The sequence below is a fragment of the Miscanthus floridulus genome, chromosome 16 (genome assembly GCF_019320115.1).
Source record: "Miscanthus floridulus cultivar M001 chromosome 16, ASM1932011v1, whole genome shotgun sequence".
NCBI classification, from domain to species: Eukaryota; Viridiplantae; Streptophyta; class Magnoliopsida; order Poales; family Poaceae; genus Miscanthus; species Miscanthus floridulus.
The window spans coordinates 40,035,994-40,051,148 of record NC_089595.1 but is presented as its reverse complement, the minus strand read 5'-3'; the positions used below and the strand labels follow the sequence as shown (position 1 = coordinate 40,051,148).

At 43.9% G+C, this 15,155-nt stretch overlaps 1 pseudogene; it reads right to left on the bottom strand.

The window, feature by feature from the left end:
- LOC136510078 (NAC domain-containing protein 20-like) overlaps positions 1–14,628 on the bottom strand; it is a 39,679-nt pseudogene extending 25,051 nt beyond the window's left edge.
- Between the last annotated feature and the right edge of the window lie 527 nt (positions 14,629–15,155).

Here is a 15,155-nt window from a genome sequence, read left to right as displayed (position 1 = left end):
GCCATGCTCTGTTTTACGGTCACTGACGCGCGGGTCCCTATTGTTAGTCGCCGCTACTGAGAGGGAACCAGACCTGGGCTGCGCCATTTCTGGGCTGTGTACGCGCGCAAGTCGTGGGCCGCCAGATCTGTTCGGGCTGGCCCAGTAGCTGGTTAGGTTTTCCTTTTTGTTTTGTTTATTTTGTTTTTCACAGATTTGTGTGCATGATTCAAAAATGTGTAACTCAAGTTTGGTTGATCCAAATGTTATGGTTCCAATTTTGTTGTGTTCTTGGTAATGTCTAGTATTTAATAAAAATATTATATGAGCATAGGTTTTAGAAATTTTGGATGAATTAAATAGGACTTTGAAATGTATTTTTAGATGCATGCAAACTTGTTGGAATTTTATCTTTAGTTTCTGTGATCCAAAAATTATGAAATTTTGTGGGTAATCTATTATTGCTTAGTAGAAGCTCTGGTTAAAATTTTAGAGCTAGTGCATGTGTAGTTTTTGAGTTATAGATTTTCCTTTTATCATTGATTAATACTTGTGTGAATTTTCATAATTTTTCTATAGATCCAGTAAAGGTAAAATTTGGTGAGTGCTATTCTTATGCTAGAATGATACTAGGAAAAATGTGAAATCTGTTGCTTGACACTTTTAACTAAGGTTTTCGATTTATGCCTTTTTAAGCACCTATGCCTTGTCATTTTTGTGTAGGCTATTTTGCTTATCCAAATGCCATGAAAATTTTATGGTAGTCTACTTAGAGTAGTACTATGCTACTGTAATTTTCTTAGATTTGTATAAGCAACAAAAATATATGTGCTGTTGTAGCCCTAGTTTAAAGTGAAATAAAATAATCCTCTTTAATGCGAGTTAGTTAATAATGTTCGCTTTGGTGTATCTTTGAAGCATCTTAATTTGTTGTGGTGATTTGGCATGTTAGTACAGTGGTTGTCGTAGTAGATAATAGTACATGTTCTTGGATGATGTTGACTACCTTGTAGAAGAGCTTTGCTACGACCTATACATGTTCATCTACATTTCATGCATCATAATCATTACATGTCATCTCTCCGATGCACCTCTACATTAGCACTTATACATCTACATCATATAGGATCGCAGGAGGAGTTGCTAGTAGCAGTTCAGGAAGAGTAGACCGGGACCGATCCACAAGAAGTCCAGGCACAGGAGGTGCCCGAGGAAGAAGAGCAAGGAGAGGACTTACCGGAGTGCGTGGATCACCAACCTAGTTCGTTCGAACGAGGCAAGCCTCGGAGCATTATAAGTCTCCTACTTTATAAAAGCAATTCTTTATATATATATATGAGTTATATATTGTTGCATTAAGTTGTAGGAGTTGATTGAAACCGTTGATGCATTTATTACTATCGTTGCCTACCTTATTACCTTTTTCCTGTTAGGTCAGGATCGAATAACTGCTTAGCCTTGCTTAGACCGGTAGCGATCGGTGATACCCGATCACCTACATTATAGGTGGTTACTGGAAGAAATTGGCTATGGAAAGAATGATATCCTAGAATTAACCATATGTGATGGAAAACTGGAGACCGGGCGGAAAAGTTGGAGGCAACCAGACAGGGTTCTGGGGTGCTGTTAGTTTCTGTCTGTGTCGATTAAGGACCGATCGTTGCTTGTCCCTCTTGTCATGTTGAACGCATGCCTCACATTTAGCTGGCCGAATAAAGTACCTTTCGACCGCGAAGCTAGTGGCACATTTCGGGCCGGGATCTACATGAGTGCGCGTATTGGTGCTGATGGGGGTATGACAGGGGCGCGAAGAGTGAGCCCAAGGGCAGGTGTGGCCTGATTCCTGGCAGTCGGGCGGTCCCTGGGTACTGCGGCTCCATATTGTTCCGCGGCTACCTGAAAAGTGTCATTGGTGATCTGTAGCTCACTTGATCGGTGGGTGTGGTTTGTGTGAGGAATAAATCACCAGCTGGTTAGGAATCGATTCGAATTGCCATCGCTCCTGGATAGTGAGCACTTGACTCGAGCTACGGCATCATAGTAATTATTATGGAACAATGATGGTTATCTGGATGGTATGGACATGCCAAAGCTAAATTGGTAACTGGATGTTAATGGTTAATCATGTGATTGCTATAGTACAGGTGCTTACCTAGATGAATAGGTTATACTAAAGAGGATGCAAAGTATTTAAAATGATGTTTTCAGGATAGCTTATGCTTTTCGCAAACAAGTCAGCTAGTCCACTAAAGAAAGCCTTGCATAATCCTTGGTGTCGCTTTATTTTGGTTTAAGACGGGTAAGTCTAGCTGAGTACCTTCTCGTACTCAGGGCGTTGTTCCCATTGTTGTTGCAGATGGTCAAATGTACTACGGCTATTGCATTAACTGCCTGTACCCAGCGATGGGTGACAACTAGGACCAAGGGCAATTGGTCACTCCGTATCTCTCATCTAATGCTTTTGTTGGAGATGACTACCTACTGGCACTGTATCTGAACTAAAAGTGTGTGTGTGTCTTTAAAACTATTTACTTCCGCTATTTCAGTTGAACTTGGTTTGTAATAACTTTATGTTCTAAACTCTGATGTATCCACTGTCGTTGTAAAGTTTACGTAACGTGTGACGGTACTTGCTAAACTTGTGCGATCTTGGTTTGTATGTCGATTGGTTTGAAATCCTTCGTGGTTTCACGGACTACCGGGTTATACGGGCTTAAGTTCGCTAAATTATCTGCTTCGGCGGAAGATTTTCTTACTTAATCTCGTATAATTGGTCGGTTCTGTTACAGCTGGCATCAGAGCAAGGTTTAGCAGGTTACTATTCATGCGTGTATTTAAAACAAAAGGGTTTTGTGTTACAAAACTAATTACGAACTTATAGTGTATAGGTGTTTCAACCTTTAATTTAAAACTTAAGAGTGTGCCAGTGGTCATATCCTGTATGCCCAGTTAAGGACTTTAGGTGGCTTATTTAAGTACTGACTTGGGGGTCTTTGCATCATCTTTCTATTTCGTCGCTCATACGGCGTGCTATTGTATGAGTGCCATTCACTTGAATGGTAATGCATGGATCCATTGCCTCTACGCCTCGGTAAGTGAGAGTTGTGAGAGCATGGTCGGACACACTGCCGACCTAGGGAAGTGTTTATATGATGCCGGATTATTTACATGCCATACGCGTGTTTGTATGAAGGTATCCAATGTGTGGGGAATTCCGTCCGATGGTGACGATGCCGTCGATAGTACGATGGTTCGGGTAGTTGCTACCGTTGTACGCGTATCTGGGGATGCGTGTAGAGCGAGTAGATTACTTTACTGCTTTCATGCATAATTTTCATAATGTCAGGGTTGGGCTGAAGTGGATCTTTTGTAGGTACATAACAGCGCTATCGTGTAGTACGTATTAGCTACGTTTATGAGAGATCGTTGTATGCCACCGTCTATGCCGCTAGCCATTTTTATTTTCCTTAGTTTGCGAGAACGTACGAAACGTGCATGCATCATGTTGTTACATATCATTCATGGCATTGTTCCTTCCCTTATAAGTTGATTATCTCATTTGGATAAAAATGACAACTTAACTTTGTTCTCACGTGGGTGTTAAAACAACAATTTGCTACAGATGGCTCGCACGAAGCAAACCGCCTGTAAGTCCACTGGAGGAAGAGCACCTCGACGTCGGTTGGCCTTGAGGGAGCACCGCACCATGATGTGGGGTACCCAGAGGGTCAAGAGCCGGTGTACTCTTGGAATGAGAGCCAGTTAGTAGAGGATGGACTCGCAGTGGTAGAGATCATCGTTCCTGCTCTTGGTGATGCTCCATAGTGGGATGGTTGGCACTTGGAGTTTGAGGGTTGCACTCCTATTGAGGGTGCAGAGGGAGCAGCTTTCCGTGTCATCAGGGACATGATGAGCAGATTTCCCAGCGAGCTTGCAGTAGCTTTAGCTGGCACCTTTCCTAGGGATGATCCTTGTGATGCTATTTGGGTTCAGCCTCAGGGAAGTGCTTTGGTCAGAGGTCTAGCTGAGGGACAGGCTAGCGATAACCATGCTATGAGTGCTATGTTTGCCGCTATCAGAGCATATCAAGGTCTTGAGTGTACCTACTGGACTTTGACTGGTTTGCGTGGTGATGATAAGCTCAAGGCATGAAAGCAGAAGAAGGAGCAGGCACGTGCTATAGCTAGTTTGCAGGAGCAGTTGGCTGATATGAGCTTACAACGGGACCAGGCAGCAGAGAGAGGTAATAGAGCTATACAGCGGGTGCATACGTTGACTCAGGCCAACAACAATGCAGACCGCATGATTGGACAGTTGGTTCAGGAAAGGAATGAAGCCTGGAACGCAAGGAACCTTCTGCGACAGAGGGTCGATGAGCTAGAGGAGTACAACGTCAACCTGCATGAGGAGTTTCACGCGCTCTATAATGGGGTTGGCCCATATGCTCCTCTAGACACCGCTGGCATGGACATCGACGATGAGGACGAGCCTGTAGTTTCACCTAGGGGCGATGGTGACGTCTCCGACCCCAATGACGGCCCCGAGGAGTAGTCTAGTGGCCTTGTGCTAGTGTGTAGGTCCTATCGCGATGACTTTTCTTTTGTCACTTGTAACCTAATGTATCTTGTTTTGAACTTATGAGACTGGGCATGTGATTGGAACTTGGCTAGTACTACGATATCTGAACGCATAAAAGTCTAGTGTATGTATGCTGGCAACCTGGTTGTAATGGACGCGATGTGTGTGCTTAAGTAATCTCATTAGTGATGTTGTGTTAATTGGAATGAATTATTGTGCCCCTGTTTTATTGTACGAATTTATTCTCTCCAGTGAATTTAGTACGGCATAATTTCTTTCCATTCACCTACAATTTCTACAACATCGCCTAATGATTACTGTTGCTGAAATATGCAGATGCCAAACACTCGCCGCACCATGTTTGACGCTGCTGAAGCAGGTGGTTGTGCTGCTGGAAATGAGAACCGTGACCCACCACCACCTCCTCCTCCACCGTACACCACGGAACAGTTCTTCGCACAGTTCCTTGGAAGTCAACGCAACATGGAGGGCATGCAGCAGAACATGGAAGCTGCATTGCGCCATATTGCTGACAACACCCGCCGTGGGTTAAACCCAGGTGGGCATGAAGTGAATTAGCATAGCAGTTTCAAGGACTTTATGGACACCAGACCACCAATTTTCAAAGAAGCTGCAGAGCCGTTGGATGCAGAAGAGTGGATAAACACCATGGAAGATAAGTTTCGTGTTCTCAGGATGACCGAAGTATTGAAAACTGAGTATGCAGCTCATCAGCTGCAAGGCCCTGCAGGAATGTGGTGGAAGCATCACCGCACCACTTTTCCACCTAATGCCCACATTACTTGGAGGGAATTCACGGAGGCTTTTCATGGAGTTTACATTCCACCTGGTCTGACAGAAATAAAGTTTGGAGAATTTCTCGCACTGACCCAAGGCACCAAGACTATGACCCAGTATCTACATGCATTCAATAATCTGAGTCGCTATGCCTCTAACATGGTGAATACCGATGCCAAAAAGATTGCTAGTTTCAAGAGAGGTCTGAATCCCAAGATGATGAAGTACGTGGGTACTAACACAAGAACGGGTTTCAATGACTTTGTTAGTGACTGCTTAAAGCAAGAGAAGAACAACAATGTGTATGCTACTTCCAAGACTCGCAAGAGAGCTTTTGAGTTGGGTCCATCCCAGCCAAGGGCCCCGATGGCAAACCGTTCTGCATATTGTTCACCTGCCCCTGGTGCGAGGTTCAGGCCACCCCAACGGAGGAATCAGAATGCCCAGCAACCTCAGAGGAATCAGAAGCCATTCAAGATGGCGGTGCCACAAGCCAAGACTGGACAAGGCGGTTCTTCTGGAGCTGCTACTCAAGTAAGAGGACCGTGTTACAACTGCAATCAATCTGGGCACTTTGCGAAGTTTTGCTCATATCCTAAGAAGCCGCAGAATCAGTACCAAGCTCGTGTGCACCACACCACCATTGGTGACATCCCAGAAGGAGAGCCCATGATAGCCGGTATGTTTTCTATCAACAATCATCCTGCAGTCATTTTGTTTGATTCTGGATCATCTCATTCATTCATAAGTCAAGCATTTGCAAGAAAGTATGAGCAAAAGATAGTTGAATTGGAATGTGCTTATCGGATCAGTTCAGCTGGGGCTGATCTATTAACTAATTAGATAATCCAGGGGATAACCCTGTGTATAGCGAACAGGCAGTATAAGCTTAACTTGATAGTTATGCCAGGGCTAGTTCTGGACATAATCCTGGGAATGAACTGGATGAATAAGATGGGTGTAGTAATTGATGTTGGGGGAAGAAGTATTTCTCTAAAGGAACCTATTGGAGAAGGTATATTTCAAGTAACGTTACCCCAAAAATAGATCTGGCCAGTACAACTTGTGCAGTCCAAACTACTCTTCTAGCCAAGATTCTAGTAGTGTGCGAGTTTTCGGACATGTTTCCAGATGAGTTACCTGGTCTTCCACCGGATAGAGATGTTGAATTTGCCATTGAGTTTATCCCTAGAACACCACCGATCTCAAGAAGGCCTTATCGGATGCCTCCAAATGAATTAGCCGAGTTGAAGAAACAACTCCAAGATCTGTTGACTAAGGGTTTGATTCGCCCTAGTTCATCAGAATGGGGATGTCCCGCACTGTTTGTGAAGAAGAAGAAGGATAACTCCTTACGGATGTGCGTGGACTACCGGCCATTAAATGCGGTAACAATTAAAAACAAGTATCCTCTGCCTCAGATCGATATCTTGTTTGATCAATTGTCAAAAGCCAAGGTGTTCTCCAAGATAGATTTGAGACCAGGGTACCATCAAATCAAGATTAGACCATAAGATATACCTAAAACCGCGTTCTCCACCAGATATGGTTTGTACGAGTATCTTATCATGTCCTTTGGTTTGACAAATGCTCCTACATACTTTATGTATCTGATGAATTCAGTCTTTATGCCAGAATTGGATCAGTTCGTGATTGTGTTCATTGATGACATTCTGATATACTCTGAGAACGAATAGGATCATGCCGAGCACCTAAGAATTGTCTTGACTAGACTCAGAGATCACCAGTTGTTTGCTAAGTTTAGTAAATGTGAGTTCTGGCTAAAGACAGTTCCTTTTCTCGGTCACGTGTTATCCGAGAATGGAATCTCAGTAGATCCGAGCAAAGTACAAGAGGTTATGGACTAGAAGGCACCAAGCACAGTTCATGAGGTTCAAAGTTTTCTCGGATTAGCCAGATACTATCACCGTTTTATCCCGGACTTCTCAAAGATTGCCAAGCCGATGACAAGTTTGCTACAAAAGGACCATAAGTTCGCTTGGACAGAGGAGTGTGAGGCTGCTTTCTACACCTTGTGAAAATTGCTAACCACTGCTCTTGTTCTGGCACAACTAGACATAGAGAAGCCGTTTGATGTGTTTTGCGATGCATCAAAGAATGGTTTAGGATGTGTCCTGATGCAAGGTGGGAGAGTCATTGCTTATGCCTCACGTCAGTTGAAGAAGCATGAGGTTAACTATCCTACGCACGATTTAGAGCTTGCGGCTGTTGTGCATGCTCTAAAGATTTGGAGACACTACCTGCTTGGAAATGTGTGCAATATCTTTATAGATCATAAGAGTCTCAAGTACATATTTACTCAATCTGAGTTGAATATGCGACAGAGAAGATGGTTGGAGCTGATAAAGGATTATAATCTGAATGTACACTATCATCCGGGAAAGGCAAATGTAGTAGCAGATGCCTTAAGTAGGAAGTCACATTCTCTTGCTGTGCAACCATTGTTTGAGGATGGGTTCAATTTGTTGCATCCTGCTGTATTGCATAATATCTAGGTCAGCTGTACCTTGGAGAGCAAGATCATTGAGGGTCAGAAAACAGATAGGGGAATATTCCATATCAAGGAGAAAATAAAGAAAGAACCAACTAAGCACTTTAGAGTGGATGAACAAGGAGTGTTATGGTTTAAGGACCGTTTGGTTGTACCAAAAGATCGAGAGCTCAAAAACAAATTGATGGATGAAGCTCATCACTCTAAGTTGTCTATCCACCCTGAAAGCAACAAAATGTACCAAGAATTGAGACCTCGTTATTGGTGGACTAAGATGAAGAAGGAGATTGCAGCATATGTTGCTCGTTGTGACACATGTTGTAGAGTGAAAGCTCTTCACATGAGACCCGCAGGAATGTTGCAACCTTTGTCAATACCAGATTGGAAATGGGATGATATAAGTATGGATTTTATCACCGGTTTCCCCACCACACCAAAGGGGAATGATTCGATTTGGGTAATTGTAGATCGCCTTACCAAATCATCTCACTTTTTACCAGTCAAAACAACACTTCGACCACCTCAGTATGCTGAGAAGTATATTGCAGAGATTGTCCGATTACATGGTATACCAAAGACTATCGTGTCTGACCATGAGTCATAGTTTACCGCTCATTTTTGGGAGCATCTTCATAAATGTTTGGGTACTAGCTTGATTCGGAGTACAACTTACCACCCACAGACAGATGGGCAGACAGAGTGAGTTAATGCGGTTCTTGAAGATATGCTTAGAGCTTGTGTGTTGTCGTCTAAGGGTTCATGGGAATCATGGTTACCTTTGGCAGAGTTTGCTTACAACAACAGCTACCAAGAGAGTATAAAGATGGCTCCATTTGAAGCATTGTATGGCAGGAAATGTAGGACACCATTGAATTGGGTCGAGCCGGGAGAAAGAAGGTTTTACGGAGTCGATTTTGTTGACGAGGCTGAGAAAAAGGTCCATATTATCCAACAAAACATGAAAGCGGCACAGTCACGCCAGAAGAGCTATGCCGATAAGAGAAGGAGACCGCTAGAATTTCAAGTGGGGGACTACGTTTATCTGAAGGTCACTCCAATGAAGAAAGTGCAAAGGTTTGGAGTAAAGAGAAAACTTGCTCCTAGGTTTGTAGGACCGTACAAGATCCTAGAGAAGAAGGGTCCCATGGCTTATAAGTTATAGTTACCAGAAGCGATGGGTTCGATCTTCCCAGTCTTCCATGTATCACAATTTAAGAAGTGCTTGCATATTCCGGAAGAGAGAATAGAACCTCAGAGTATTCAGCTCAAATCAGACTTGGAATACCATGAGCAACCATTTCAAGTTTTGGACACCAAGGACAGAGTCACTTGAAATAAAGTGGTAAGAACATTTAAGATATAGTGGAGTCATCACGACGATGGTGATGCGACGTGGGAAACAGGAGAGTATCTTCAAAACGCTTATAAGGATTTTTATAACAAATGGTTCGTAACTCTAAATCTCGGGATGAGATTCTTATAAGGGGGGAGGGCTGTAACACCCCTGGTGTTAGGCTTGCCTAATTGCACTTACATTTCATGAACATGAGCATCATTCATCCATTCATGAGCATATATCACATGAAACATGTTATCGAAACATTGCAACGTACTGTATATTTCATGAGTGTTGTTTTTGTGAATTAAAAAGTGTGCAACACCCAAGTGCAACATGTGCAACTCACTTTAGTAGAACCTAGGTAGTTATTGTAATGCAACAAGATCATGAAACATGTGAAACATGACTATGAAACAAAAGCAACATTTCAATTGTTTTTCATCGTTTCAGTACATTCAGTGCTTGATTCTTGTGTGACCAATGTGTGGTATGGCTAAATATATTGTTAAACAACTTAGCTATACTTAGAAGGTCATTAGGAACAATGTTCATGTTGATCATTTTGCCTAATTAAGTTTCCAAGTCATGGTTTGACTTGTTTTGACCCTAGGACTTTTTGGTTTGACTATTTAAAAAGTATAGCTTAGAATGTTTGCATGTCTGAGCAACCTAAAACAAAGATGTAGCAAATTTTATAAGGAACAAAAGTTGTTTTATGACCAACTCATGAAAATGTGCACAACATGCTCTAAATGGTCCCACAAGTTAGAATTTGGAGTTGGATTCAACACTTAGAATTTTCTAAGTTTCGATGTTGATTTTCAGTTCTTTTACCAGTGTTTGGAGCCATGTATCTCCCTAACCTGACCGAATCAGTTCGAGTGCCAATTGGAAATGTTGTAGCTCTCACTTCATTCTCCAACTTTGTCAACTTAACCTAGAGCTAGATCATCACCATTTACGAGTTTTTGGTCTTTGAAAACTTGCTGTCAGATGTTGAGGACTCGACTGAATCGCGCTACAGTGTTTCGGGTTTAGGCCGTCATGGCCGACCGCCGTCTGGCCGAGCGTGCCAAGTGGAAGCCGTACGTCGGCGCTGCCCCCACCGGTCAGGCCATCGCCGCCACGAAGACGCCATGCGCCCGTTAGCTCGCTTATTTGTTTCGCCCGCGTCCCCTCGCCTCGTCAGTCCACTCAAAGCCGAGCGTGCGCCTCCGCCATTGCCGCCGAGCAAGCCACCATCGCCCAGCTCGCTCGCCGCCGCGAAATCGCCACCTCCAGTTAGCGCATGGCTCCACCTTGCTTAGCCACACCTGCTGCGCCAGCTTTCTGCGTCAATCGAGCCCAGGTGAGGACCCATTGGCTGATCCTGCAACCTCCACCATGACCGGTACCTCGCCGGAGTGCGAGCTCGCCATGGAACTTGCTGACCAGCACTCCTCCATGTCCCTTTTCTTCTACGACGTCTTCGCCATCATGTGTAGTTGCTCGAGTGCAGTTTTTCTCCGACAATGCCGGTTCGGCCGAGCCGGAGCACGGTCGCGCTCCGTCGTGCGTCATGGCCGAGCCGCCGTCGCCATGGCCAACACACCTAGAGGCCGATAGAGTCTAGTTTTAGGAGTTCTATGGATGCGGGTGGTCGAGGTGGACACACCGTTGCCCTTGGTTCCACCGGAGAAATCGCCGCCGGCGAGATGGCGTCATTTCCGCGCCATTCCTCACCGTGCTCTGTTTTATGGTCGCTGACGCGCGGGTCCCTATTGTCAGTCGCCGCTGCTGAGAGGGAACCAGACCTGGGCTGCGCCGTTTCTGGGCTGTGTACGCACGCAAGTCGTGGGCCGCCGGATCTGTTCTGGCTGGCCCAGTAGCTGGTTAGGTTTTCCTTTTTGTTTTGTTTATTTTGTTTTTCACAGATTTGTGTGCATGATTCAAAAATGTGTAACTCAAGTTTGGTCGATCCAAATGTTATGGTTCCAATTTTGTTGAGTTCTTGGTAATGTCTAGTATTTAATAAAAATATTATATGAGCACAGGTTTTAGAAATTTTGGATGAATTAAATAGGACTTTGAAATGTGTTTTTAGATGCATGCAAACTTGTTGGAATTTTATCTTTAGTTTCTGTGATCCAAAAATTATGAAATTTTGTGGGTAATCTATTTTTGCTTAGTAGAAGCTCTGGTTAAAATTTTAGAGCTAGTGCATGTGTAGTTTTTGAGTTATAGATTTTCCTTTTATCATTGATTAATACTTGTGTGAATTTTCATAATTTTTCTATAGATCCAGTAAAGGTAAAATTTGGTGAGTGCTATTCTTATGCTAGAATGATACTAGGAAAAATGTGAAATCTATTGCTTGACACTTTTAACTAAGGTTTTCGATTTATGCCTTTTTAAGCACCTATGCCTTGTCATTTTTGTGTAGGCTATTTTGCTTATCCAAATGCCATGAAAATTTTATGGTAGTCTACTTAGAGTAGTACTATGCTACTGTAATTTTCTTAGATTTGTATAAGCAACAAAAATATATGTGCTGTTGTAGCCCTAGTTTAAAGTGAAATAAAATAATCCTCTTTAATGCGAGTTAGTTAATAATGTTCGCTTTGGTGTATCTTTGAAGCATCTTAATTTGCTGTGGTGATTTGGCATGTTAGTACAGTGGTTGTCTTAGTAGATAATAGTACATGTTCTTGGATGATGTTGACTACCTTGTAGAAGAGCTTTGCTACGACCTATACATGTTCATCTACATTTCATGCATCATAATCATTACATGTCATCTCTCCGATGCACCTCTACATTAGCACTTATACATCTGCATCATATAGGATCACAGGAGGAGTTGCTAGTAGCAGTTCAGGAAGAGCAGACCGGGACCGATCCACAAGAAGTCCAGGCACAGGAGGTGCCTGAGGAAGAAGAGCAAGGAGAGGACTTGCCGGAGTGCGTGGATCACCAACCTAGTTCGTTCGAACGAGGCAAGCCTCGGAGCATTATAAGTCTCCTACTTTATAAAAACAATTCTTTATATATATATATGAGTTATATATTGTTGCATTAAGTTGTAGGAGTTGATTGAAACCGTTGATGCATTTATTACTATCGTTGCCTACCTTATTACCTTTTTCCTGTTAGGTCAGGATCGAATAACTGCTTAGCCTTGCTTAGACCGGTAGCGATCGGTGATACCCGATCAAATAGCAGAAGTAAATAGTTTTAAAGCCACACACACACTTTTAGTTCAGATACAGTGCCAGTAGGTAGTCATCTCCAACAAAAGCATTAGATGAGAGATACGGAGTGACCAATTGCCCTTGGTCCTAGTTGTCACCCATCGCCGGGTACAGGCAGTTAATGCAATAGCCGTAGTACATTTGACCATCTGCAACAACAATGGGAACAACGCCCTGAGTACGAGAAGGTACTCAGCTAGACTTACCCGTCTTAAACCAAAATAAAGCGACACCAAGGATTATGCAAGGCTTTCTTTAGTGGACTAGCTGACTTGTTTGCGAAAAGCATAAGCTATCCTGAAAACATCATTTTAAATACTTTGCAACCTCTTTAGTATAACCTATTCATCTAGGTAAGCACCTATACTATAGCAATCACATGATTAACCATTAACATCTAGTTACCAATTTAGCTTTGGCATGTCCATACCATCTAGATAATCATCATTGTTCCATAATAATTACTACGATGTCGTAGCTCAAGTCAAGTGCTCACTATCTAGGAGCGATGGCGATTCGAATCGATTCCTAACCAGCTGGTGATTTATTCCTCACACAAACCACACCCACCGATCAATTGAGCTATAGATCACCAATGACACTTTTCAGGTAGCCGCGGGACAATCTGGAGCTGCAGTACCCAGGGACCGCCCGACTGCCAGGAATCAGGCCACACCTGCCCTTGGGCTCACTCTTCGCGCCCCTGTCATACCCCCATCAGCACCAATACACGCACTCGTGTAGATCCCGGCCCGAAATGTGCCACTAGCTTCGCGGTCGAAAGGTACTTTATTCGGCCAGCTAAATGTGAGGCATGCGTTCAACATGACAAGAGGGACGAGCAACGATCGGTCCTTAATCGACATAGACAAAAACTAATAGCACCCCAGAACCCTGTCTGGTTGCCTCCAACTTTTCTGCCCGGTCTCCAGTTTTCCATCACATATGGTTAATTCCAGGATATCATTCTTTCCATAGCCAATTTCTTCTAGTAACCACCTATAATGTATTTGAACTTGGTTTGTAATAACTTTATGTTCTAAACTCTAATGTATCCACTGTCGTTGTAAACTTTACGTAACGTGTGACGGTACTTGCTAAACTTGTGCGATCTTGGTTTGTATGTCGATTGGTTTGAAATCCTTCGTGGTTTCACGGACTACCGGGTTATACGGGCTTAAGTTCACTAAATTATCTGCTTTGGCAGAAGATTTTCTTACTTAATCTTGTATAATTGGTCGGTTCTGTTACAATCTGCCTCCTCTGGTAGCGAGGAAGCGGATGGCGAGTCATCGCCGAAGGTGACCTCAGAATCGGCTCTAAGATCGGATCTGCAGTTGCAAGTACGTGGGTGGCCGATGTAGAACCGACCTGCCCCAGCTCGAGGAGCTCTCCGACTCCGTCAACGTTGATGACCCACGAGATGGATCCGACCGTGAAGATCTGGCTGGGCTGTGGAAGGGACGAAGAGCCTGTGGAAAAAGCCATCTTGTTCGATAAGGAAATAGCACGCACACCCCTACCTAGCGCGCCAACTGTCGACAGAATATTGTCGGCAGTCCTCCGAGGGGTATCCCACGAAGGTAGATTGATTGGCAGAGGAGCATGAGATCAAGAACAAGAAGGCAATAGAGACACATGAGTTAGACAGGTTTAGGCCGTTAGTATGACATAATACCCTACTCCTGTGGTCTGTTGGTTTGTATTAGCTATTGTATGATATGCCATGATTTTAGAGGGGGTCCCTGCCCACCTTATATAGTCTGGGAGGCAGGGTTACAAGTCGGTTAGATCTGAGAGATAACCAGAAAGTAATAACTGATTATAGGAATCTTGGGATCATACATATCCTAATAGATCTCGTAGTATCTTCAGGATATCTTCTCGATGTCTTGCGGAAGGCGCCAAGTAGAGTCGTGCCCTGCAAGGCTTCTTCTTGTGGGCTGGGCCACCCCTAGGGGCGCAACCAATGTGGTCTGCCGTGGGTATCCGGGGTCGTACACCCCACACTCAGTCTTATTTTGGTCGACCTCCCCAAGGGCGCAAATGAAGTCCCTATTGCGCACCTTGTTCATGAGGTAGTCATTGACAATCTCAAAGTCATGATGGAAGCAGAACCCTAGAGGCAGGTTGAGGCCACCTGTATGGACAATGTTCATCTCCTTCAGCTATGGCTGCTGCTGGTCTACCATGGTTCTCTTGCTCCTTAACTGAGGTTAGATCCGGGAAGCACCAACAATCATATCAAGAAGCAAGGAATAATTCACAGATAGTACTAAAAAACAATGAAGCATACATACATGCACAAACTCTTCTTGACCCGCCGGTAAGTCTAGGCCTCTTGCTCGCTCACCAAGATGAATGCAGGAAGAGTTGTTCTGGTGTAGTGAGCCGGGCACTGTAGCGCAACTTAAATAGGCAGGAGGCGTGTTCACGAGAGCCACTTTCCGCTGAAGTCTCCTACCCTCACTACCCTAGATCTGGACATCACTGTCGGTTCAAAAATCCCCTTCACTGCCGGATTTTGAACCGACAATGGCATACCGACAGTGATGGGGGGTTGACATCCCTGTCAGTTCTTAAAAACTGACACTGATCTATAGGCAATAGTGTCGGTTCCTGGCTCCACCCAATTGTGTCTAGTTGAACAACACTGCCGGTTTGTAGTCCCAACCGATAGTGATGGTTGCATCAAGAGTGTCGGTTCTTGGCTTAAGCC